Genomic DNA, 24,862 nt, shown 5'->3' with positions numbered 1-24,862 from the left:
CTTCTGCAATGTCAACTTCTTTCTTTACAATGCATCTTACTCAGTCTCTGACATCATTTAGGTACTTGTCAAAGTGTAGTTTCTAGGCACTGACTTCTATGGGAGTAAAGCTCAGTTCCCTTCTACTGTAGTATCCTTTTTAAATGCTGCAACTTCCAGACCCTCTAACCTAAATTCTATACATCTCCTGTGGGATTCCTGTCCCTGTGACTGTCATGAAGGCAAGGGCCCATTTTGGTGGGGAGAGTCATTTCCTACTTAGAGCCAGAGTAGAGAAATGACCTCCAGCTGTGTGAGAGCGTGCTCTGTGGCTCCGTGTCCCACGCAGCATCTGTGAGAGCTGATTCCAGGCAGGGGTGTATCAGAAGAGGGAGGGCAATGCTGTCTGATTTCCATGAGGCCAACATCCGGTAGGTGAGTGACAAGGGGCACTGAGGGGCATGTTAGGGATCCCAGCAGTGAATGTAGTAGTGTCCTTGTCCCCTGCTAGCTCTGCACTTTCTGCAGAATGACAGGAGCAGGCATTTTCTCGTTGAGGACTGGTTTACTCTATGCCTCCAAAAATGGTTCTAGGAATGTTTTATTTTTAGCTTCCAAACATGTCTTGGGCCTTCCTGCTTTCCTCTTTTCTCTCACATTCCAGACTCCTGGAATGCGGCTGCATCTTCTGTGTTCTGATTCAAACCCTCTTCCTCCGCTGAAGACTCAAGTACCTCCTCTTGGGAAAGCCCTCCCCCAGATACCAGCCTCTGACTCTTTATGGCACTTGATTGTCTCTCCTATTTCTTTTATTGGTTGAGCCAACTATATACTGATCTCTATTGTTAAGTTTTTAACTTCACATATTTTGACTTCATTTCTCACTTGTCAACACCTGAATTCTTTTATTTGTCCAGTTATCAGTCATTTCCTTGTCATCCACCAAGTCATTTGCAAGGCCCGCTCTGTGCTGGGTACTGTGTCAGGCACACAAAGACTCGTCATTCCACTCTGTAAGATAACTGAAGGGGGAAGATGGTTATTGGAAACAGCAACATCAGAACAAACGATTACTCTGCTAGTGGACATGTGTGCAAATGCTATGAGATACCAGGAAAAAATAAACTGCCTAGCAATGTTGGAAAGTTTCATGGAGGAGCTGGCATTTTTAATGGCCTGTCAGGTAGAAAAGAAAGGTCGACACTGAGGGAAGCACAAGTGTAAATGTCTACATTCAGGGGTTGGAGGGAGGTGAGTTGGAGGTGTGTGCATGCAGGGTGGGGGGAGGGGGGAGATGAGCAGGAGGTAAGGCCAAAAAGGTAAAGTGGGTGGGATGATGAGCCATTTAGGCTCTGCTGTAGCTTTTGGATTATGCTAGAGGTGATAGGGAGCCTTGAATGTTCTTAACCATGGGGTAGAATGATCACATCTGTGTTTTAGAATGATGATGTAATATTCAGAGTAAAATATAGATCAACTGGGGTGTTGGGGAGTGAGACGTGAGACAGTTGATGAGTTAGGTACAAATTCCTATTAGGTAATGACAGCAGCAAGAGGAGAGGTGAGAAAAGGACCTGCACTATAACAGGGGCAGTGGCTACGAGTGAATGAAAGAAGCACATCTGCGAGTCTGTGATGTTGATGAATTGATGTGGAGGAAGTTGCAGATGCCAAAAGTCTTCACTCCTCCACCTAAGGCCCTGCCTTTACCTGGGATCTGATAAGTATCAGCTGATTTCTGAACACTGCACAAATGATGAATCCTTTTATGGCCATTTAAATTTTGACATTAACTCCTAAGATTTAGACAATATTGACTTTTTTTAAGTGAGAGGAGGAGTGATAGTGTGATGAACTCCCGCATGTGCCCTGATGGGGATCCACCCAGCAACCCCTGTCTGGGTTGATGCTTGAATCAACTGAGGCATTCTCAGCGTCTGAGGCTGACACTTGAACCAATTGAGCCACTGGCTGCGGGAGGGGAAACAGGAGAGAAGATGATGGTTGCTTCTACTGTGTGCCCTGACAGGGATTAAATTGGGTCGTCCGCATGCTTGGCTGATGCTCTATCTACTGAGCCAACCAGCCATGGCTGAAATTAGTTGTTTTTGTTTTTTTTATTTTTGTGACAGAGACACAGAGAGAGAGACAGACAGAGAGAGGGACAGATAGGGACAGACAGGCAGGAAGGGAGAGAAATGAGAAGCATCAATTCTTCATTGTGGCTCCTTTGTTGTTCATTGATTTCTTTCTCATATATGTCTTGACCTGGGAGCTACAGCAGAGCAGAGTGACCCTTTGCTCAGCGACTTTGGGCTCAAGCCAGTGACATTTGAGCTCAAGCCAGCGACCATGGGGTCATGTCTATGATTCTACACTTAAGCCAGTGACCCTGCGCTCAAGCTGGTGAGCCCATGCTCACGCCAGCAACCTCGGGGTTTTGAACCTGGGTTTTCTACATCTCAGTTTGATGATCTGTCCACTGCACCACTACCTGGTCAGGCTAAAATTAGTTTTTAAGTTGATTATACACATTTAATATGAGAGTTTACTGTGTAAGTCCAACATTTTGCTATGTTGATTATCAGCTGATTTGGTGGTCAGATGATTTTCCAATTCAGCACTATTCGTGACATTTCGTGGAGGGCATAGACTTTCTGAGGACACAACCCAAATGGGTCCTCTGCTGTGTTTTAAAAAGAAAAGCTAAAACTTCAAAGTGATTGTTTTACTTCAGGTTTTATCCAATAAAAGAAAAAAAAAAAGCAGAGAAATAGCTTTCTAATTCTTTCTTGCCATTTCCCCAAAGAAAGCTACTGTAATGTTTACTAAATTCAAACTGTGATTTTTGTTTGTTTGTGTGTTTACTGTCTGGCCAGCAATCTGAACAAAGAGAAGAAAATGTTTCCTGGTATAATCTCTCTTCTAGAACGAAGGAAATGCTTTGCCCCTTGGGTGGTATGTGCCACCCAAATGGCAGAATAAGGGGGTTTAGGAGAATGTCTTTTCCTTGTTGTTTGTGGCTGCCCATAAGCACTTAATTGTTTGTAAGATAATTGGTTCAGATGCTCCATTGTTTCCGAAGGAGATCAATCTTTCCTCTCTCTGTCTTTCTCCTCCCGCTCTCTCCCTATTTGTTAAGCTCCTTTGCTTCAGTGCCTAAATGCATAGCAGTCTGTCTGCTGATCTCCTCAGCTCCCAGATACTCAAAATAAATTATCTTTATGTTATGGCTACTATTAATATATTGCTGTTTGTCTTGGCCTCTGAGTTATGGGTAGCTGTTGGCCTTGAACACTGCATTATAACAATTGCATAGCCTCTAAGCACTGCAGCAAGCTGGACTTAATAAATGCCTGTGGAGTGAGAGGAGAGAATAGACGATTAAAAGAGAAGCTCCCTTCCCTGGAGGTCTCTGTCAGTTGATTTTTCCAGAATGATTATGAGAGATTCATGCTCTCATTACCATTTCTTATCCAATTATTCATTGACCAGGTTTCATATAGGGACCCAGCAAGATGTCAATACTGAGTTTTATGAAGAATGAAATGGTGCTACCCTGATGGATGTAAAACTCTCACAAATAGTCTAGCTTAGTCCTTTTAGAGCTATTTAGAGAAAACAGTTTCAGAATTGAACAGCACATCTCCTGTGAGAAGTCCACTTAGCTGGTAATGTTTAGCAGTTTAGTTCAGAGGGATGTAAGCCCTGTGGAAGGTTTAGGTTCTTCACATCCTTTTATTGATTCTTGGTTATGTCCTCGGAGGGATCACACTTGTACTTCTTACCTGAAACCTTCAGTAACTCTGGCCAAAGGCCATCAATCCAAATAAACACCTTTGAGCAAAGTGACTAGAATATTCTATTTTGTTTCCCACAGTGTTAAAGAATTCTTTTTTTTTATTATTTTTATTTATTTATTTCATTTTTCTGAAGCTGTAAACAGGGAGAGACAGTCAGACAGACTCCCGCATGCGCCCGACCGGGATCCACCCGGCACGCCCACCAGGAGCGGGGCTCTGCCCACCAAAGGACGATGCTCTGCCCATCCTGGGTGTCGCCATGTTGCGACCAGAGCCACTCTAGCGCCTGAGGCAGAGGCCACAGAGCCATCCCCAGCGCCCGGGCCATCTTTGCTCCAATGGAGCCTCGGCTGCGGGAGGGGAAGAGAGAGACAGAGAGGAAGGAGGGGGGCGGAGGGTGGAGAAGCAAATGGGCGCTTCTCCTATGTGCCCTGGCCGGGAATCGAACCCGGGTCACCCGCACGCCAGGCCGACGCTCTACCGCTGAGCCAACCGGGCAGGGCAGTGTTAAAGAATTCTAAGGATGTAGTATTTGAAATTAAGGTTTTCAGGTTTTATTTTCAAAAGAACTTTACAAATATCTACTTAAGTGGTTTTCAAATTGTGTTCCCCAGAGTCCCAGGGTCCCGAGAAAGCATCTCAGGTGCAGCGCAGGGCATGAAGGGAGATTCTGCATCCTCCTCCCTCCCCCCGATGCTGGAGCAGCTCTCCACTTTTATCTGTTTTGTATATTAGGCTTCAAAGTTAAATTTAATTTTAAGAATAATTTCTGCTGCTTAAATAATTGGAAAACTATTGATCTAGCCCAACTTCTCATTTTTACAGTAGAGGATACTGAGGGCCAGAGAGGTTTTATGATCTGCTCGAAGTCACAATACCAATGACCAGGATGGGTCTAGGACACTGACCTCTTTATCTACTGATCTAGTGTTCTTCACTTTTCCCAGCAGCTATTGAATTCCTCGCTGCATCCAGGACCAGCCTGGGCCTATTAGCACCAATCTTAGAACTAAAATAAAACTTTAAAGAGAACGGGACGTGTCTACGGAGAGGCTCGTAAAGCACAGAGGTTGAACATACAGGTTGTGGATGGGGACTGTCTGAGCCCAAGTCTCCTCTCCGCCCTCATTAGCTCTACGACCTTGCATACCCTACTTGACCTTCCTGGCACCCTGCCACTTCATCTGTCTGATGGCTGTTGTCATGATGAAATAAGTCGATGAATACACAACTATTGCCAACAGTGTGTGGCAAGTACTAAATTTTCAATAGACATCAGCTTGTATTTACAAGTCCCTATTATCAAACTTTGGGACCCTGGGCTTTCTGGAGCTTTCCCTTGGCTGTATGGTAGCCTGTCAATCCTATTGTGTTCAGAGTGGAGGATGACCAGCATGTGTTCCCTGACGCCTGGTCCAGTCATAACTCATGCAGCAGGGGAATGATGGGACCACAGGCTGTCTGAACTGGAGACTTAGGTTACAGGTAGCTGAGTGAGAGCTGAGACCTTAGGATTGAAAACAACTTGCTCAGTCTTATGATTTTCCAAATGGAAGGCAGGGAAGAAGGGACACCTGACACAATCTGGCAAGCCTGCTGTCTATCCTGAAACCCCTTCTTATTTGTTGGACAAATACAGTATGTTTTTGCGGCAGTTAAAAAAAACTTTGTTATTGAAGTGAATTCACTTAACGTGAAATTAACTAGTTTACAGCTTCAGTGGCATTAACACATTCGCATGTCTGGCCACACCCAACTCAATTTTATCACTTTCAGAGGAAACCCTATACCCATTAAGCAGTCATTTTGCATACCCAGCCCCTCCCAGCCCCTGTAACCACTAATCTACTTTATAGTTTTATTTATTCTGGATTTTTCATGTCAAGGGAGTCATAAACTATGTGAAGTTTTGTATGGGACTTATTTCACTAGCAGAATGTTCCCGAGTTTCCTCCACATTTCAGTACATGTCAGTACTCATTTCTTTCTATGGTTCGCATGTTCCATTTTGGTTAAAGCTTCATTCTCCCCTTTGTCTTCCAGAATCCTTGAAGTGAGGCTAACTGACTGCAATACGGGTTTCTGTTTTACTGTTTCTCTCTTCCCTCCTGCTCCAAACCTCAGTCATTTATAAGGGGCTACATCATGGTTCCATTTCTTATAACAAACCTGTCCCCAGTCTCTCAGGGAAGAGGCAGCTTGGCCTCTTGCTGTTCTTGTGGGGCTTATTCCATTAGCCCACCCACCCACCCACCCTCTGCCTGCCATTTAGACAGGTGCTGAGCCCAGGTATTTATGAACTTGGGGACTGGGCAGACATCTACAGTATGGAGAAGACACGGACGTCAGTCTGGACAATTCTGCCCCCAGATGACACCTGGGTTTTGTGCAGAAGCCACCTGGCCATGTGGAGAGTCTCTCCACTCATCAGTGCCACTTCTGTCAGCTTGTCTGTCTGTCTGTCTCTCTCTCTCTCTCTCTCTCACACACACACACACACACACACACACACACACACACACGCACACACACACAGCCTAAAAGCGGAGCCGTGGACACCAGAACAATATGTCAGTGTCCTTTCATGATGTTGAGGTCTTCCATTTGTTAATGGGTGAGCTCCTTGTCTGTAAGGATGAGCACCTAAACTACAGAGGAGAGGTTAAAAAAGTTACTGCACTAATCAGTTGTAATAACTACTACAGAATTTTAAGCTCAGAGCTAATGCTGAGGAATCTCTGGCATCCTTTCTTGGAATCGATTACAGTCAATTTTTTCCCATTTTCCATCAGTTAAAGGAACACTGTCCAGATAAAACCTTGGCGAACATATAATGAAGAACTTCACAGATTATTTTGCCAGAGGCATGTTTAGAGTTGGCCATTGCAGGTTCGGCCTTTATTTGGGCTGTGGAGAGGAAAGCTGCCCTTTCCATTTCCCGACCCCATGGTGGGTGGTTGTGCCGCTTCGGCCCTTGCCCAGGGCTCTCAGGTGTGCCCGGGGGCTGCACTGTGCCCGTGTGTGCGGGCCTGTGTCCTGGTTTTGAGGCGCTGGTGAAGCTGTGTGTCATGTTAATGGGGTCTTTTGTACTAATTTTTCCACAGTACACGCATGGGCCACAGCAGGGCGGAGCTGGCTGGAAGGGGTCAGGGCAGCAGCCAGGGAGATGATGGGCATCAGAGGTTAAGCAGGCACGAGGCCACATGCCAAAGGTTTGCAGCTGTGGGTCCAGGCACCATGAGTTTGAACTTAGAGAAGCTGAATTCGGAGTAGTTGAGGCAGAAAAGAGCAAGTGTGAAATTCTGGACCAGAGGTAGGGAGCAGCCAGAGACCCAGCAAGGGGGCTCTGGCAGGTGGGAGACACTGCCCATGAGTTTCTCTCTCAAGGCAGAATCAAGCATTGTCCTGACCTCCTTGATCTTGCCTTTTGTTCCCTGTGTCAGGCAAGAACCCACAGGTGAGTGTTCGCTGTTGGAAGACAAGCCAGGTCTCCACAGGTGAAACTTACCCCTAATCAAGGTTGGACAAAGGCCCAGAGTCAGACCTTTTCAGAGGTTACTCAACATGAGCTGCCAACAAGGGGTTTGGTTCTGTTGTAACTAACAAAGGAACTTAGAGACCTGCTGCTTAACTGACTGTGGCTGTCCTTGGTCTTCCCCCAGCTGGCAAACCCTGTTGTCATCATAAATATTGGACTATCCAAAGGGTCTTTTTACTCTCTTACAGGTCCAACCAGGATTTTGTCTTTCTCATTATTATGGTCTCAGTGTCAGGAAATTCAAGAGCTTATTCCTGCTTTCCCTTCCCTGAGCTCTCTGGTGTCCAGGTGAGTTTGAGCTACATAATGGGCCAGGCTCCTTGGCATACAGGTTGGCAGCACGGCGAGTTGCTGGTTGAGCTGAGTTCTTCAGGCTAACTGGTGCCAAAGACAAGGTTTTCCTGTCTCCTCTCCCCCATTTTTTGTCCCAAGTCTTTTGTTTGTGCAGAGGAGGATTAAAGAATGAGTTTGGTTTTTTTTTATTTTCATCCTGATTTTTTATGTAAGTAAAGTTTGGAAATCAGCCTGCCTGGGTCTCTGTTTTCCCTTACCATAGACCAAAGTTTCTGCATGCACCATAGAATCCCTGGGGAGACTTACAAACCTCGATGCCCAGGCTACATTCCTAGCTGATCAACTCAGTATCTCTGGGGTGAGTCCCAGGCACACACTGTAAGATTCCACAATGTGCAGCCGTGGTTGGGAACCACAATCTCAGTGAAGCCAGGGCAGTCTTGGCCACTCCAGGACAATGCTCTGCCTTCCCTTTCAGGATGGAATCACCAGGAAACCATGCTTCACTGCAGGTTCAGTTTAGTGTCTGGTCCACTGAAGTGCTAAATAAGTAGTATCTGTTATAGAATGATTTGCATTCATAAACCTTTATTGTTGGGTATAAACTTTAGCTCTTGGTGGTGTCTTTTTTGTCTTAGTGTCAATTTCCTCATCAAAGACAAAGAGTCTCTGCTGACCCTTCACCCTCTCCTATATGCTCCTACATTCTGATGGCTGCAGCTGGGTGAAAGTTGATTCCATCTCTGATAAATGCAAGCTTTAGTATCTCCTTGAATTTTCTTAGACAGCAAGAAGATCTTGGGAACCATTCAGAAAATACATGGCCCAGTGCCTTTCTTTGGTGCCTTAAAATTTTTCCTTGAAGAGTTCTCCAAGTCCTGCTTGACCCTTCCCTGAGGGGTCCTGAGAACTGGCTTCCTGAACAATGGTGGGCTCAGGAGATGGAAGGCACTTCCACTTAATCTTATCATACATATGGAATAGTCATGTTTGTTTGCTATTGCTTCATCCTGGAGACAAATGGTTGCTCTTCCTGTGAGTGCATGTGAGTGTTTGTGTACATGTTTGGGGGTGGGGTGAGTAGGAAGGATGTAAACGCAAGCTCCCATCTGGAACCTCTTCATGCAGCAAGGTCTGCACAGGTGTGACACAGACATGAGTGGGGAGGTGGCACTGCCTGCTGGAGTCCTATACCCAGATGTGGAGGACATGTTTTGAAGCACAACTTGGGGAATCTCGTCGTTCCAAACACCTATTTATCTCTGCTTGAGTTCTTTCCCGCATTTGGATTTTAGCCGTTCACGTTGTGGCTCCCATTAGCCTCAGTGCCACAGACAGTCCCTAACATGAACCTGCTATGATTGGGGTATGCTCCAACCTGTGCACACAGATGGCACATACTGATAATGGACTCTGTTGCTCTTGAAAAGGATTTTAAAAACGGAGTTAGCATTTTGGTTTTTTTCCTTTACTAACTAAACCTAGTCAAAGTTAGGACAGCTGGTGTGTCTAAATCATTGACAAGTATGAAAACCAGCAATGTTATTAGGCGGCTGTGTTTGTGGGTATTCAAACGTGAATTAAACCAATCCATTACAGTTGTTTGCTGTTCACTGGGGCTGCAATATTTTTATGCAGAACCCTGGAAAGGAGCACAGTTCAGTGGTGTTTACTAATGACCTTGTCCTGTCCTCTGAATTATGGGAAGGCAGTTCAGAACCTCAGGAGGTGGTGCTAACAATTGTGCAGTATTTTTGGTGTATTTCATATCCATGAGATGCTGTTTTCATCTTGGGTTTGGATTTTGAAGTAGAGAGTGAATGTGGCTTTTAAAATCATAAGTATTTATAGAACTAGGTTCTGATTTAACAATCAGTGAAGCCCTTGTGCTGGAAATAACACAAATCAGGAAAAAGAATCTCTTTCCCCATAAGACAACCCCCCCACCCCCCCACACCATATTTGCTCTTGGGGACTTTTTTTTTTTTAAGAGAGAAAGAGAAAGTCAGGGAGAGAGAGAGAGAGACAGAGAGACAGGAACATTGAGCTGTTCCTGTTTGTGCCCTGGCCAGGGATCAAACTGGCAACCTTTGCACTTCCAGACAACATTCCACCAACCTAGCTATTCAGCCATTATTGATTGAGTTTTAGAGAAACAGAGAGAAGAAGAAGAGAGAGGGGAGGGGAAAGGGAAGCATTAATTTGTTGTTCCTCTCAGTCATGCATTCATTGATTGCTTCCTGTGTGTGCCATGACCCAGAAACAAACCTGCAACCTTGTTGTAACCAACTGAGCTAATTAATCAGCTAGGGCTTGGGGGCCGTCTTTATGAAAAATTAAGGGCTTGACAATCTGATCAAAAGAGTTTGAAACTGAAGATGGGGGTAGTAGAGGAAAATGCCAGGAGAACCCTAAGGCACTGACAGAGTATTGACTTGGTGCTGTGACAAAACTGAACCATCTCTGGGGTCTCCTGCTGGCCTTCTCCACCTCTAGGGAGGAGGTACATGGGCTGCCCAATCCTCGACTTACAAAGAACCCTGGGGAAGGGGAGGGGAGCACCTCCTACAGTAAGTGGAGCCCAATCTCTGTCCAGCTGGATCTTTCTTGTGACTCCTGACACAGGTCCTCAGCCCATTCACATGTTCAAGAATGCCAGGTGGGAGCTCAGGCATCTGACACCTCTGGAATCCAGAACACGGATCCGTATTTTCCTTCAAGCCCATGCTACTTTTATACCTTCAGAACAGAAAAGTCCAAATATACTTTCTTGGAAAATTGACCTCCCCTTCCCCATTCTCCCATGCTAAATGTCTTACATTGTCCCTGTGGAGTCAAGGGCATTATCTCCAGGGCCTTGACTATGACTCATACTACGATCCTAAGGGGAAAGCTTTTCTGGTAATCTCATGCTAAAACAGATGAGAAAAACTGCAAAGCCCCAGCTGACTCTCATGGAATCACAAGTCAAATCTCTAGCCATCATCTCATCTCACTACAGAGATGAGGATAACATGGCCAAAGTGTCCAGAACCACAGATGAGGCTGCTGTCAGTGAAGCTGAAGTGACCTTAGGCACCACTAACAAAAGTATGATGTTCACAATGAAGGCGGATGTTTGCACTGTCCCAGTTCCCACCCCAAAGACAGTTCAGTTCTGTTAGCATGTTTCAGAGGAGCCCTGGGAGAGAAAGAGATGAAGGTAGCAGAGGATGTGCAGGCAGCTCACGGTTTGTCCTGGGGAAGAAAAGATTCATGGAGGAGCAAGGAAGATTCTGTACATGTTATTTTAAGACATTATCCATATTATAACATTTATTAATAATAGCAGTCACATTCTGAATATCTGGTATGTCTTTGACCTTTGGAATATACTGACTCATTTTAGTCCTCACAACAACCCCACTGGGTGCATATAATTATTCCCATTAGACTGATGATGAAAATGAAGCTTAGGGAAACTCACACAGTAAATGCCAAAGCTGAGATTTATATCCAAGTCCTTCTAGATCTGTTTCCAAAGGCCATGTTCCTTCTTCTGTGTGAAAGAGAGTACACCTTCCCTGTATGATGCCAGAGAACTGAATTAGAACTACAGGAAAGACATCAAAGGAACAGATTTAGTTTAACATAATGAAGAACTTTCTCTGCCTGACCGGTGGTGGCGCAGTGAATAGAGCATTGACTTGGGATGCTGAGATCCCAGGTTCAAAACCCTGAGGGCACCATCCTGAGTGTGGGATCATAAACATTATCCCATGGTTGCTAGCTTGAACAAGGGGTCACTGGTTCAGCTGGAGCCCCCTCCCCTCCCCCCCCCCCCCGTCAAGTCATATATGAGAAGCAATCAATGAATAACTAAAATGATGCAAATAAGAATTGATGCTTCTCATCTCTCTCCCTTCCTGTCTCTCAGTCTCTCTTTGTTACTAAAACACAAACAAAAAAAAACAAAAACAAAACGTAATGAAGAACTTTCTCACAGAGCTGTTCAGAGATGAAATGAATAACCCCTTCTGGACCTGAGTTTCTATTTCCTCAGAGGTCTTCAGGCTAAGGCTGAGAGGCTAATATTGAGGGTACAGTGGGAGTTATTTAATATTCTAAGGAGTTAGCAGATGACTAACGATTCTTCATGTTTTAGTCCTCTTGCAAAGTAAACCTTCAAACATACAATCTCAAATAGAGGTCAGTGTAATATGCTGGGCCAATATACAATTATTTTGAAATATAAGGGTTAAGTGTGCCATCTAGTGTTACTAACACTTGTAGTTTCTCATTCATTCATTCATTCATTCATTCATGCATGCTTTCACAAATATTTTTCTCTGTGCCTACTACAGGCATGGTCCCTGTCCTCAACAAATCTATGGATCAGAAAGGCAGAGATGTGGAAACAGGTGATGTCAATTCTTTGTGTAGATGTAATGAGGAAAGTGGAGCATGCTAAGAGATACCAATGCAACTTTGTGGAAAGGGGAAAAACTTGGGAGCTATGGCGGTGAGGGGTGGCCAGGAGAAAGGTCTAGTCTAGGCAAAGGCAGCAGCACATGTAAAAGCAATTGAGCAGTGGTTTTCACCCTTTCCATCTCCTGGCTCACATAAGCTAATTACTAAAATTCTGTGGCATACCAAACAATATATTGTTTGCTGATCTGACAAAAAATAAAGGTTAATTTTGATTCATTCACATCAGATAGCTATTGCTGTGTTGGCTGTTGTCAAATTTTTATTTGACTATCTAAGGAAAAAAGGCCGGTACCTCCAACTAAATAGGTATTACATGTTTTAAAAATTCTTGCAGCACACCAGTTGAAAGCTGCTGCTTTAGAGGCTTGAGAAACTAAGGCTCAGGTAGAACTGCAAGCAGCCCAGCTGTGCGCTTCATGTGCGAGCAACCCCTGCTGGTACAGGAAGGCTCGGCCTCCTCGCCAGGCCCCCTCCCCCGTCCAGGTGTGGAGCCTTCCTTGATGATAGGCAAATCTGTCCCAAGGCAGCGTCTCCAGCTGCCCTAAAACTTCCATGTCAAAGTCCTAGAAATGTCCCCTGCCTCCTGAAATACTCACTAGGCCAGAGCTATTCTGGACTTTTAAAAAAGAAATAGGGTGACTGTTCTTTCTTCCACCAGGTTTTATGTTTTGTCCCTTGGAAACAAAGCAGGTCTGCCTGTGTGTCCCTGTGCTTCTTGGCGTCCCCTGGCACAGCAGGCATCAGCTGCAGTCCATTAATTCTCATGGCAGGGAGAGGGTAGGATGGTGTTACACAGGGCCAGGGGCAGCAGGCAGGGTCTGGCAAACAGACATCTCCATTTCTCCCCTCTCTTCTTTCTCCCTAGAAACCCCAGCGCAAACCTCTTCCACACAGACACCTTCCCACTGCATCCAAACAGAGATCTGTGGGCCTCCCACGCTCTCAACCACTTGGACACAACTGAATCCCAGTTGCGGCACAACCCAGATTCAACCTGGGATCCCCACAATGCACCTACCTCCAGGTGTGATTTCAGAACCTCCAATGTGATCAGTGAGGGGATCATCTCATTACTTTCCTACCTCCAAGGCAGGACTGTACTTAAACTATCGCAGACAGATGGCTAACTGTCCTATTTTAAAAGATCTCCAGGGAGGACAATTCACTATTCCCTGTGGCTGTCTGTGCTAGTATTTAATCATCTTCAATTCCAGCGAATTCTTTATGCCATGTCTAACCCTCTCTGCTTGTGATTTAAGTCTTGTTTCTGAAGGATAAATGCTGTGGATCTTCTGCTTCGGGGGAGGGGCGCATTCAGGTCCTAATTTTGTAGCCTGGGGAATCATCTATTTTAACACCTTTCTTTGGGTTTTATTCCCTTTGTTGGTAAACATGAGGGTTGAGTTAGGGAAGATTCTCAAGGACTCTTCTAGCTCTACATGCTGTGACTTCTCAAAATTAAAAGTGCTGCGTAGGTATCCTAGGCAATTTAATACTCCCTGGAAATAATAATGCTTTGTTGCATGAAAAACCTTGTAGCTGAAACTTTAAACAATGCCAGACAGACCTAGCTCAGGAAGCCATCTTTTTGTTAGTGGCATCAAGTGAGACTGTAGAAAGGACAAGCAGTTGAGGGGCTGCAGCCACTCAAAGTTGGACCTTTCAGAGTCACTGTGGGGTAGGCATCCTGCACATCTATTGAATGGAGAAGGGATAGTCAAGTTTTGTGGCTGCTGCCCCAGCCTGTAGCTCCTGACAGCTGAGAAAGTGAATAGCCCGGAGTAGGAGTGTTGTAGGGTAGCTAGATATTCACCCTCCTCACCTTTCCCAATCTTTGAAAAGCCAATGTCCCAAGAAGGATAATACCTTAAGCCAGGGGTCCTCAAACTTTTTACACAGGGGGCCAGTTCACTGTCCCTCAGACCATTGGAGGGTCGGACTATAAAAAAAACTATGAACAAATCCCTATGCACACTGCACAAATCTTATTTTAAAGTAAAAAAAACAAAATGGGAGCAAATACAATATTTAAAATAAAGAACGAGTAAATTTAAATCAACAAACTGACCAGTATTTCAATGGCAACTATGCTCCTCTCACTGACCGCCAATGAAAGAGGTGCCCCTTCCGGAAGTGCGGTGGGGGCCGGATAAATGGCCTCAGGGGGCCGCATGTGGCCCTCGGGCTGTAGTTTGGGGACCCCTGCCTTAAGCCACTATCATATCACTCAGTAGTGAGCTGGTAACTCATATAAGAAGCAAGTGACTGACACAAGTAGCTGCTGGGTCCACAGACAGGAGGGGTTAGCATGGGAGGATCTGGGAACCTGAGGACAGGGTTTGCCAGGAACAAAGGCAAAGTCTCCACAAGAAGCAAGAGGACACTAAAGACAAAGTTTACTTATTTCTCAGTTTTTTTCAAAACATTCACATCTGCTGCCTTTGGTATGTGTGTCCCGAGGAGCCAGCTTGCTCCGTGACAGCATCAGATACCTGGCTTTAGGGGAGAGTTGTCCGGCGTGGTTCATCTTGGGCAAAAGCCCCATCTGGGTAAGCTGCCTGAGCATCCAAGCATCCGGCCTCATCTGCACATAGCCGTGACTCCAGCATCAGCCAATGACTGGATCCCATCACGAGATGGATTAACCTGCCATTCACTCGTATACTCTTACCTCTCAAGTTCTTGAAATGAGACAGAAATAAAGAATTCATTGTTGGGTCGGCATGAGAGGAATTTTGATCATCTACCCTTGTAAATGTGATTGTAGATTTTTCTTGCTTTTATTACTAGTGTCATCAGACACTGCACTGGGCTCACTGGCCACTGACAGCGATTCTTGTATTATTATTATTATTATTTCGGTGTCAGCTGGGGGTAAAGGGTATTAAGGACCCGACTCAGTCTTGAAATTGTTTGTTAAAAGTCATAGGGTACCGAGAAAGCTACATACTATATGACATTCTGGAAAAGGCAAAATTTTGGAGACAGTAAAAATATATCAACAGTTGACAAGAGTGGGTGGTGAGATGGATAAGCCGGCACAGAGGACTTTTAGAGCCTTGAGAATCCTCCAGTGATGGATGGATGTCATTAAACATTTGTCTAAACCTGCTGAACATACAACATGGAAAATGAACTCTCAGGTAAACTATGGATTTTAGGTGATTATCAGACTGAGCTTCTACGTATAGAAAGTCAGTGAGCATCTCTCTTTACAAAAGCAAGCCTGACCTGTGGTGGCGCAGTGGATAAAGCGTCGACCTGGAAATGCTGAGGTCGCTGGTTTGAAACCCTGGGCCTGCCTGGTCAAGGCACATATGGGAGTTGATGCTTCCAGCTCCTCCCCCCCTTCTCTCTCTCTGTCTCTCTCTCCTCTGTCTCTCTCCTCTCTAAAAATGAATAAATAAAATAAAAAATTAAAACTTTAAAAAACAAAAGCAAATTTAGGCCTAATTTGCTCACTAGGGCCCTTAGCTGAGGCAAGAACTCACTACTCTGAGCTCAGTAGCATTTCTATTCTTTGTGCAATGAACAAAGGCATGAATGAATGTGTGAATAGAGAATTTCTGTGCCTACAATGCCTCTGTCAATAAATGACTTCTAAGCACCACAAATAAATAAAAAATCAGAAATATTTCTTTTATTTCTTATAAAAGATTTTTTGCAAGGCAAATTAATAACAGACGTGCACTTCAGGGAGCAAAACCACTTAAAACTGGATTCTTTAGAAACAGTGCTTTATTTACCAAACGATAGGCTATTTGCAAGTTTTTATCTATTTACCAAAGCAATTTCTCCAAGGAATTCCACGAACTAAAAAGTAATTAAATTACTATTAATTTATTTTAAGGTTCTATAATTCAGGCCACTAATTCAGTTAGGTCTTTTCTCCTGCTTAAGGTGAAGGTATTAACTTTTGCTGTATTTTTTTACATTAGTTTCTTTTTTTTTCAAGCAAGATTATTCTGTTATAGAACTACAAAAACACTTTTCATTCTATAGATTGCAATGTCACAAGTTCTCCTGAAAATAGAGAACCTGTTATTTGGTGACTAGGGAAGAGGCAGACAAGAGCCTTGCCATGCCAGCCCAATGTCGCTGCAAGGCATGAGGATGGGTCAGAATGAGTTCAGGGGCTGGTGAGTCTGGGCATCCTTCTAGAGTCTGCCAGCGTGACTCTCTGTAGCCCCTCACTCACACTACTCACTTTTGTCACATTCTCTCCTGCTCACAGATACCTTTGTGATGGATATGGCATTATGCAAGACTGGTCACTATTCACTATTTTCAACTTATCTGTGGCGTCAATAAAATGCCACATTGCCAACTACTGCAGTTTAGTTACTGGATGGTGATGACTGACACAAAGGAACGTGTGTGCGTGCGCATGTGGCTGGCATGACGTCCCATCTTGCCACGTTCTAACGATACTTCCCTTCAGGTCTTGCTAGTCTAAAGATGAGTCAGTGATGCCTGCTCATACAAGCAACAGTTATAATAATAGTTGCTTCTGAACGTGCATATCTTTCTTCATACAGCATTAATGATTTTGACTTGTTCCAAAAAAATGTCTGACAATATTCATGTCAGTATATTTCTCCACCTAAAAAGGTTCCAAACACAATATTTCCCTCTAAATGTACACAACCAGATAAAAAAGCTCACATATTTTTCAAGGCATTTGTATCAATGGAGACAAAATGATACCGAGAAAATCCTGCCCAGCTCAAGGGTGCTAGCATGACAATGTCATTTAGTTCCATAACCAGGAAACACTCAATGCTCAGAGTCAGAGTTACAGAACACCTTGGAGGCTCTTTGGCTCCTTGAGTGTGGCTCTTCCACAAAACACCACGTGCGGGCATGCAGGATACCCAGCCCCAAGGAAGGGGCGGTTCATGCACGACTTGAGTGAGCATGTGGCTCCCCTCTCCCCTTCCCTCCTCCCCTTTCCCCTTCCCCTTCCCCTCTGCCTTTCCCTCCTCCCCTTTCCCCTTCCCCTTCCCCTTCTGCCTTTCCCTCCTCCCCTTTCCCCTTCCCCTTCCCCTTCTGCCTTTCCCTCCTCCCCTTTCCCTTTCCCCTTCCCCTTCTGCCTTTCCCTCCTCCCCTTTCCCTTTCCCTTTCCCCTTCTGCCTTTCCCTCCTCTCCTTTCACCTCCCTCTTCCCCTTCCCCCTTTCACCCTCCCCTTTCCCCTCTCCTTTTCCCTCTCCCTCCAAGGCAATCACAGCCTCAGCTTTTACATTCTTCATTTTTCAGGTGGGGGAAACAAGGCCCAGAGAGGTTGGGAACCACAAAGTACCTTCTGCTTCTTTCCCTGCAGTGGCCTGCAAACCGTGGCTGGCGAGCCACAAGATCACTCAACGCCCCCCCCCCTCATCCTGCTGCGTGTATCTGCGGTGCCTCTCCCAGTCACCTGACGAATGGAAGCCCCCACGGATCTGCGTGCCAGCACGTGCTATTTTCCGGTAGAGCCACACTCAAGGAACTGAAAGGCGTATGTGTCTTGCAAGCTGCAGTTTGCCAACCACTGGAAAGCAGAAGGTCTTTTGTGGTTCCCAACTTCTCTGGGCTTTGTTTTCCCCACCTGAAAAATGAAGAATGTGAAAGCTGAAGCTGTGATTACCTTGGAAAGAAAAGGGGAAGGAGAAGGGAAGGGAACATGGGAGGGAAGGGGGAAGGGGAGAGGAAAGGGAAGGGGAAGGGGGGAGGGGAAGGGGGAGGGGAAGAGGGAAGGGGAGCCACATACTAACTCACCTCCTCCCTGAATCAAGGCCAGCTTTATTATTTACTGCAGAGAACAAAAGTCATTTGTAAAACAAGGAAGTTTCTGATAAAAGTCTTATCTAAGGTTTAAAGGGGAATCCTCTGAAGAGTGCACCACCCCCTACCATGCAACAACCAAGGGTGTGGGGAAGAATTTAGTCTTAAACTAAGCCCTAGACTATGAGGACTTTGTAAATTTACAGCCTGTCTTCCACAGAGTTTGGATTTTAAAAACAAGGAAAACCAATGGAAAGTGAAAGTAGGTGACATAATCCTACTTACATTGCTTGAAGATTACTCTAGTTGTTTGTATAAAACCCAAAGCAGCCCAGTTCTCGAACTGTAGTAGACTTAAAGATGCTGGGCTCTAATCCTAGCGATGGATTATCAGTGTCCATATAGGTTTATCCTGAGTAAAAATGTGCCATTCGGGTGTGAGATCTTGATAACATGCATGAGTCAGGGTAGTGGCTACACGGGAGGCCTCTGCTCCTTCCTCTTTATTGTAAACCTAAAACTGTTCTAATAAAGTCTTAAAAAAAACACAAAATAAAGCAAAAATAAAGCAACAACAACAAAAGTTGTGGAGAACACCAAAAATTGCCTTGGGTCACTGATGGGTTTAGAAAGGGCAGAATGGTCCCACCTGAATTCCAGCCTCCTAGGGGGATCCGTGCTTCCCACATTGTGCAGGGTGGGGGTACTACAGAACTAGCTCTTCACAGGCAGGGAAGGCTTTCCATTAGCTCAGGATTCCAACTGTGCCCTACAGGATGAATAGTACAAAGCTTTGAAGATGCTTGAGCTTTCTGCATTGCCTCCCAGTTTTCAAAGTTTGGGGACGGGCAGCGTCAGCCCCACCTGGGAGCTTGTAAGAGGAATATAGGGTCTCAGGCACTATCCCGGATTTACAGAATCAGAATCTGCATTTGAACAAGATTCCGGGTGATATGGATGCATGTTAAACTTTGGGGAGCACAGGCTAGCCCTCAGGTTCTTCCAGGGAGATCTTGATAGCATGGTCTTAGGCAAAATTGAGAAGCAGGCCAAGTTTTTTGGGGGGAACACTGTTCTACTTTTTGATATTCTTTTCTCTCACTTAAGTATCTTTCTCCCTCCATTCCCTTTTACTCTCATCCCCTTCTCCCTGCCATCAAACAAACAAATAAACAAACAAAAAACACACCAAAAAAACAAACAAACAACAAAAAGTCCTGACAGACAATACAAAGACTAACACTCTGTATGGCCCAGGTCCCTCACATACAGGAGAAAAGAGACCTGAGAAAGTAATTCATATTAAATTGTTGCGGAGTGCCTGGTCTGTGGTGACGCAGTGGATAAAGCATCGACCTGTGTAAAGCCAGAAGCCATGGCCAGGGCTGCCACTATCAAAGCAGCTGCCTCCCAGCCCATGCAGGTTCGCATTGGATTCGGACAGTCGGTAAAGAAACAGCGGAGCCAAGAACTGATGGGCCTTCATCTTTAATCCTAGCTTGCACCCGGCGGGCAAGTAAAAAATACACACTGGGCTCCAAAACCCAATCACATTCAGTGCTCACAAAGCTACTGATTTATCCGAGTTTCCTAGAATCAAAGGTTTCTAGCTCACCAGCCTTATTCTCCTCAGTTCCCCATCTCCTTCCTTATTCCAGATACAAACTCTCCACAAACTGGCATCTCTCTCAGCACTCCAACATCTTGGCTGCTTTCCTGGCCTCCTCCACGTGGCCTCCTTCCACTGCTGGCTCTACTCTCTCTGCTCTCTCATGCTAACCTCAGGAACCAAGAGCGCAAACTCCGGTTTTGCCCCCACTTTATACTGTAGCTTCACAACCTCTAATCCAATATACAAAGTAGGGAAGTCTCTAATACAAAGTCACCTCTGAGGCATGATTGGATTGTACCACCCTACATCAAAAAAGGGTGGGAAAGGCTTAATCCCAAAACCAAGCCCCAGGCTACAATTCTCAACACACATTAATATCACCTGGGCAACGGCCTCTTCGTGTTATCTTTAACAAAGTGAGCATAATACATTTTACCTGCCCAACAACCTGGAAATGCTGAGGTCGCTGGTTCGAAACCCCGGACTTGCCTGGTCAAGGCACATATGGGAGTTGATGCTTCCTGCTCCTCCCCCCTTCTCTCTCTGTCCCTCTAAAAATGAATAAATGAAATCTGAAAAAATATATATACAAAAAATAAATTGTTGCGGAGTTAGAAACTTGAAGAGTTCTTTCTCATAGAGTATTGCACTCTAAAATACTTAAAGAATTACTGTTTGACATAAAGATGACGTTTCCATTCATAGAAATTGAGTCCCCGTGACATGACACACTGATCTGATGTAGGCTGTAGATATTTGGGGGAATAGAGGGACTCTGTCTTAATCACTCAGTTGACACTAGGTAGGAGACCACTTAATTTACTAACAGGCTGGCCCTTACTGAAAGGGTGATCCTAAGACTTTTCAGACTCGGACGTCCTCATTATGCTCACAGATACTAAATTCTTAGGGTTGTGTATCAGATACGTTTTTCATATCTATATCATTTTGAATTTATTTGGCCACTTAAGATACAAAGTCCAGTTTTAAAAATAAGCAATGGATTTCAGGAGGGTTTTTGATAAGCCACAGAAACCTGAAAGAAGAGAATTGTTCAGATCTATGATTCTGGAACCATTCCTGGAGACGGCTGGATCCATGCTGAACAGGGCACCACAGTTTTGCCAGGCGGCTTTGACTTTTAAATGTCCATTTTCTTTCCCGTCATGGTAGGAGCTGATCTGGTGTGCATGGTATCTTTCCTTCTTCTTGCTTGCTTTGTTTTTTCTTTTGTCCAGTTCACTTTCCAGAGATCCATTTCAGCAGCATGGCAACTTCCTGAGTTTTCAGATCCCAGGTGTTTTCAGAAGTGAAACCCCCTAAGCACGGATTTTTGTCAACAAGAGCTTATAAAAGACAGATGCTGGGAGAAGGGAATGCATAAAACCAGGTGTTACAGATGGCAAATGTGAGAGTCACAAATATTATGTAAAGTAAACACAGCTTTTATAGGTAGGCGATTGCAAAAGACAGACGCAGTGAGTAATGGTCTGGGAGGCACCAGTTAGCTCCTCGCACATTATGTGGGCCTCTTACTAGAAAAATAAGAGCCAAAACTTTTATGCAGAGTCCCAGCTCCCTAGCACAGGGTTTATTTAGTTAAATAATAAATAATGATGAAAGGACAAGTGAAGCAACCTTGCTTAAAACTCATCTCCTCGGGTAACTTACCAAGGAGCGTTTTCAGGAACATTATAGCACTGGCTCAAGGCCAGCCTTCTGTGTAGATACTTTTGTGAAATGATAGAGGGAAGTAGGGCAGGTCTCCTGGTCCGGAAATATCTCTCCTACCAGCCTCCAACATGGTGGAAATTGCACCATTAGAAATATACTCTTTTGCTTTAATTCCCTGCCACCTCCAGGGATTAACAGAATAATCATTCATTCATTTATCAAATGTTTCTGAAGCTTATACTATGAGCCAAACACTAGTCTTTTTTTTTTCTCTAGAGACTTAAATTTAACAGGGTGACATTGATCAACAAGGGTGCATAGATTTCAGGTAAACATCACTGTCATTTTTTAAAAATTTATTCATTTTTTTAGAGAGGAGAGGGAGAGACAGAGAGGGAGGAGAGACAGAGAGAGAAGTGAGGGGGAGCAGGAAGCATCAACTCCCATATGTGCCTTGACCAGGCAAGCCCAGGGTTTAGAACCGGCAACCTCAGCATTTCCAGGTCCACGCTTTATCCACTGCGCCACCACAGGTCAGGCCACTATGTCATTTGAACAGTTGATTATGTTGTATACTCATCACCCAAAGTCAAATCATTTTTCATCACACTACATTTGTGCCTCTTTATACCCTTCCCCCAATCCCCTCCCTCCTACCCCTCCCTCACATCTCCCTCTCCTTGGTAACCACTGCACTATTATCTATGTCCATGAGTCTCAGTTTTATATCCCACCTGTGTGTGAAATCACCCAGTTCTTTGCTTTTTCTAATTTATTTATTTCATTCAGAATAATGTTCTCAAGGTCCATCCATGTTGTTGTAAATGATGCTATGTCGTCATTTCTTATGGCTGAATTGTATTCCATTGTATATATGTACCCCATCTTCTTTATCCAATCTTCTATCGAGGGGCACTTTGGTTCAAACACTATTCTTAGTAAAAAAAAAAAAAAAAGGGCAAGTAGAACATGGTTCTTGCCCTTGAGATGCTCAAAGTCTATTCTAAGAGACAGGAGGTAAATAACCAAATAATGGAAAAATAATAAGCAATAAAACTGGTGCTTTAATACAAATAACTATGAGGCTCCATGGGGGATAGTCTGGGGAGATTTCAGGACATGACTCTTGAGCTGAGTCTCACAGGATGCAAAAGGTACCAGACAGATATCAGGCAGATGCAAGGGATGGAGCTTGGCAACTTGGATGAGGGAGGGAAGGAACAAGGGATGATTTTGGACCATGGGGCTCTGTGAATAGAGGGGCAGCATCCCTGTGTCTGGGCAGAAGATTACAGACTTTGGGTTCCCACGTCACATCATGTAGGTGTGTGATACCTATGTGTGTTCAGAGAGTGCTTCTGGCAGGTTGGGGGGGAGCAGGATTTATACAAAGAAATGAAGGATGACAGAGACCAACTGCCTATTTGGCCACTTGGTTGAAAGCATGATAGACCAGATTTTTCTTTCAAGTTGTCCCCTCTTCATTTAATTTTTGCCACCCAGGTGTTACTTTCCTACTTAGCAGTGGCTCACCATGACTTCAGCAATGAGAGGGTTAACCAGCCGAGATATATATAATTATATATATATTTTTATATATATATATAGATATATATATATATAAAAATATATATATTTTTAGTTTGGACAATAACACTCTGTGTGTGTGTGTGTGTGCGTGCGTGTGTGTGTAACATTCATAATTTGGGCATTTAAGATGGCTTAAAGGAGGTCTTTGTATAATGGGAAATGTTTTATCCTCATGATCTATAACCTCCATAAAATTGATCAGTCCCAGGACACGAAGCCAGCTCTGTCTTCTGCAGAACAGTTCATCTCGACGGGGCCCCAGCTGAATGCAGAGACTTGACAGCAAATAATCGAGTTTACCTAACTACTACTCCTACAGAATTTGTTTTCAGAGTTTTAAGGAAAATTTTCAAATATAAAATGGTTACTTGAATAAAAATTATTAAAATTTAATTTGCCTTTTATGAGAAATCTGGCAGAATTTGGTTAACAAATTATAAGAGTAGCCTGGGTAATGCAGAGATGTTGACTATTCTTGACTTCCACTTCTGGAGAATTGATTTCAAATATCTTCTCTTCAAATAGAGAATGGGCTCTTACATAAGAGATGGTGGCCAACTGTTCTTTTTTCTCAAGAAGTAAAAAAGACGAAAAGGGTTGGAATTGTGGTTAATAATATTTAGGTTGAACCAGGAATGATTTACTAGGTAAATAAACTTATATCTATCTAATAAATCTTGACTAAATGCCAGGATGAAGAGAATTTCTTCTGAGGCTGAGAAAATTCAATCTCAACTGGACCAAAGGGTAGATACAGGCAGTGAAGTCCCAGTGTTTTCCTTTTTGGATTAAAAACATACTTACAAATTGGAGAATTCTTCCATGAAATAACATACAAATAACCTGGGGTCAAAAAAACTCAGGAGAGTTTGGATTGCCACGCTCCTAAGGAAGTTCTCTATACCCTCTGGGGTAATGTGACCACAGGACATCTTACATTTCTTTCTCCAAGGAGCTCAAGAAAAAAAATTTTTTTGAAGAGGAAGGCAAGTTCAAGATTATGTTGGGAATAGAAAACAGAGTGAGAATGAGAAACCAGAGATGTCCATTTGTTTCACAAACATGTCTTTATATGCCAAGTACCTGCTATTGGTAGCCTGACCTTCTTTTTGAAGAGCAGAGCCCGCTGGGGTGCTCAGAGTCAGGGTCAGCCCATCAGCAGGGCTGCAGTTTGGGTCTCCCAGGGCCTCAGTCCATGCTGAATCAGGAGTCTCTGCACGGACTCCTGCATATCACCCAAAAAGTTGTTTGAAAAAATGTGTGCCTTACCACACATTTTCAAGTTGACATTCCCAAATTTTCATTAAGTTTAAATGGTTGTAAATGAAGCAATTTCTAGTGCTTTGTAGATCTTGACAGTTTAAAATGAAATAAAATTGTTGCAGCACTCTTTAAAAAGTTCCCAATGATACTTACCTGGCAGGGGAGATACCATGATCACGAAGGTGGTTTTCCCAGGGTGAGGCTCACTCATTGCACTCTGAGTGTGCTGACTCCTGCGATTTCCCCAAATGTGGGAAACTCGACTGCATAATTTGTGGTAGTGGGGGACTGTGTTCGCGCTCTCCAAAAAAAAAAAGTTTCTAATGAAATATAAATATCATAGCTATTTAAAACCTTCTAGCCTGACCTGTGGTGGCGCAGTGGATAAAGCATCGACCTGGAAATGCTGAGGTCGCCGGTTCGAAACCCTGGGCTTGCCTGGTCAAGGCACATATGGGAGTTGATACTTCCAGCTCCTCCCCTGTCTCTCTCTCCTCTCTCTCTGTCTCTCTCTCCCTCTCTCTCTACTCTCTAAAATGAATAAATAAAAAAAATAAAAAATTAAAATAAAAATTAAAACCTTCTATTATCCACTCAAAAATGTATAGAACCTCTCTTTTTAAAAAACAAAGATTTTGCGCAATTGCTTTTTTCCTTGAAAACATATTTCCACTCCATTTTCTTCATAACCTTTTACCCTTATACAATATACTTTTATGCTTAAAAGTCTTTCATTGACCACACTATTCTATTGCTCTGCAACAAAAAGAGATCTATAAATTTAAATTTAAATTTAAAAATTTCTTGTGACTATAAGGCTTGGTGCTACAAATTTCTGAGTTGAATTGTCATTATAAATATTGTTAATGTACAATTGA

General features: G+C 44.0%; 1 protein-coding gene, 1 long non-coding RNA gene and 1 other non-coding gene across 5 annotated transcripts in view; 2 read left to right on the top strand and 1 right to left on the bottom strand.

The window, feature by feature from the left end:
- Positions 1-24,862, top strand: part of CACNA1C (calcium voltage-gated channel subunit alpha1 C) — a 786,403-nt gene that overhangs the window by 78,206 nt on the left and 683,335 nt on the right. The gene's annotated exons all lie outside the window — the stretch shown is intronic.
- Positions 14-17,665, bottom strand: LOC136323003 (uncharacterized). The gene is made up of 3 exons (XR_010728897.1): positions 17,499-17,665; positions 11,081-11,177; positions 14-1,001 (listed from the first exon to the last, which is right to left on the bottom strand). It is a non-coding gene; the product is annotated as an uncharacterized lncRNA (long non-coding RNA).
- LOC136327636 (U1 spliceosomal RNA) lies at positions 24,130-24,291 on the top strand. Its single transcript, XR_010729816.1, has one exon. It is a non-coding gene; the product is annotated as a U1 spliceosomal RNA (small nuclear RNA).

The sequence above is a fragment of the Saccopteryx bilineata genome, chromosome 2 (genome assembly GCF_036850765.1).
Source record: "Saccopteryx bilineata isolate mSacBil1 chromosome 2, mSacBil1_pri_phased_curated, whole genome shotgun sequence".
NCBI classification, from domain to species: Eukaryota; Metazoa; Chordata; class Mammalia; order Chiroptera; family Emballonuridae; genus Saccopteryx; species Saccopteryx bilineata.
This window is presented reverse-complemented; position numbering and strand designations above follow the sequence as displayed.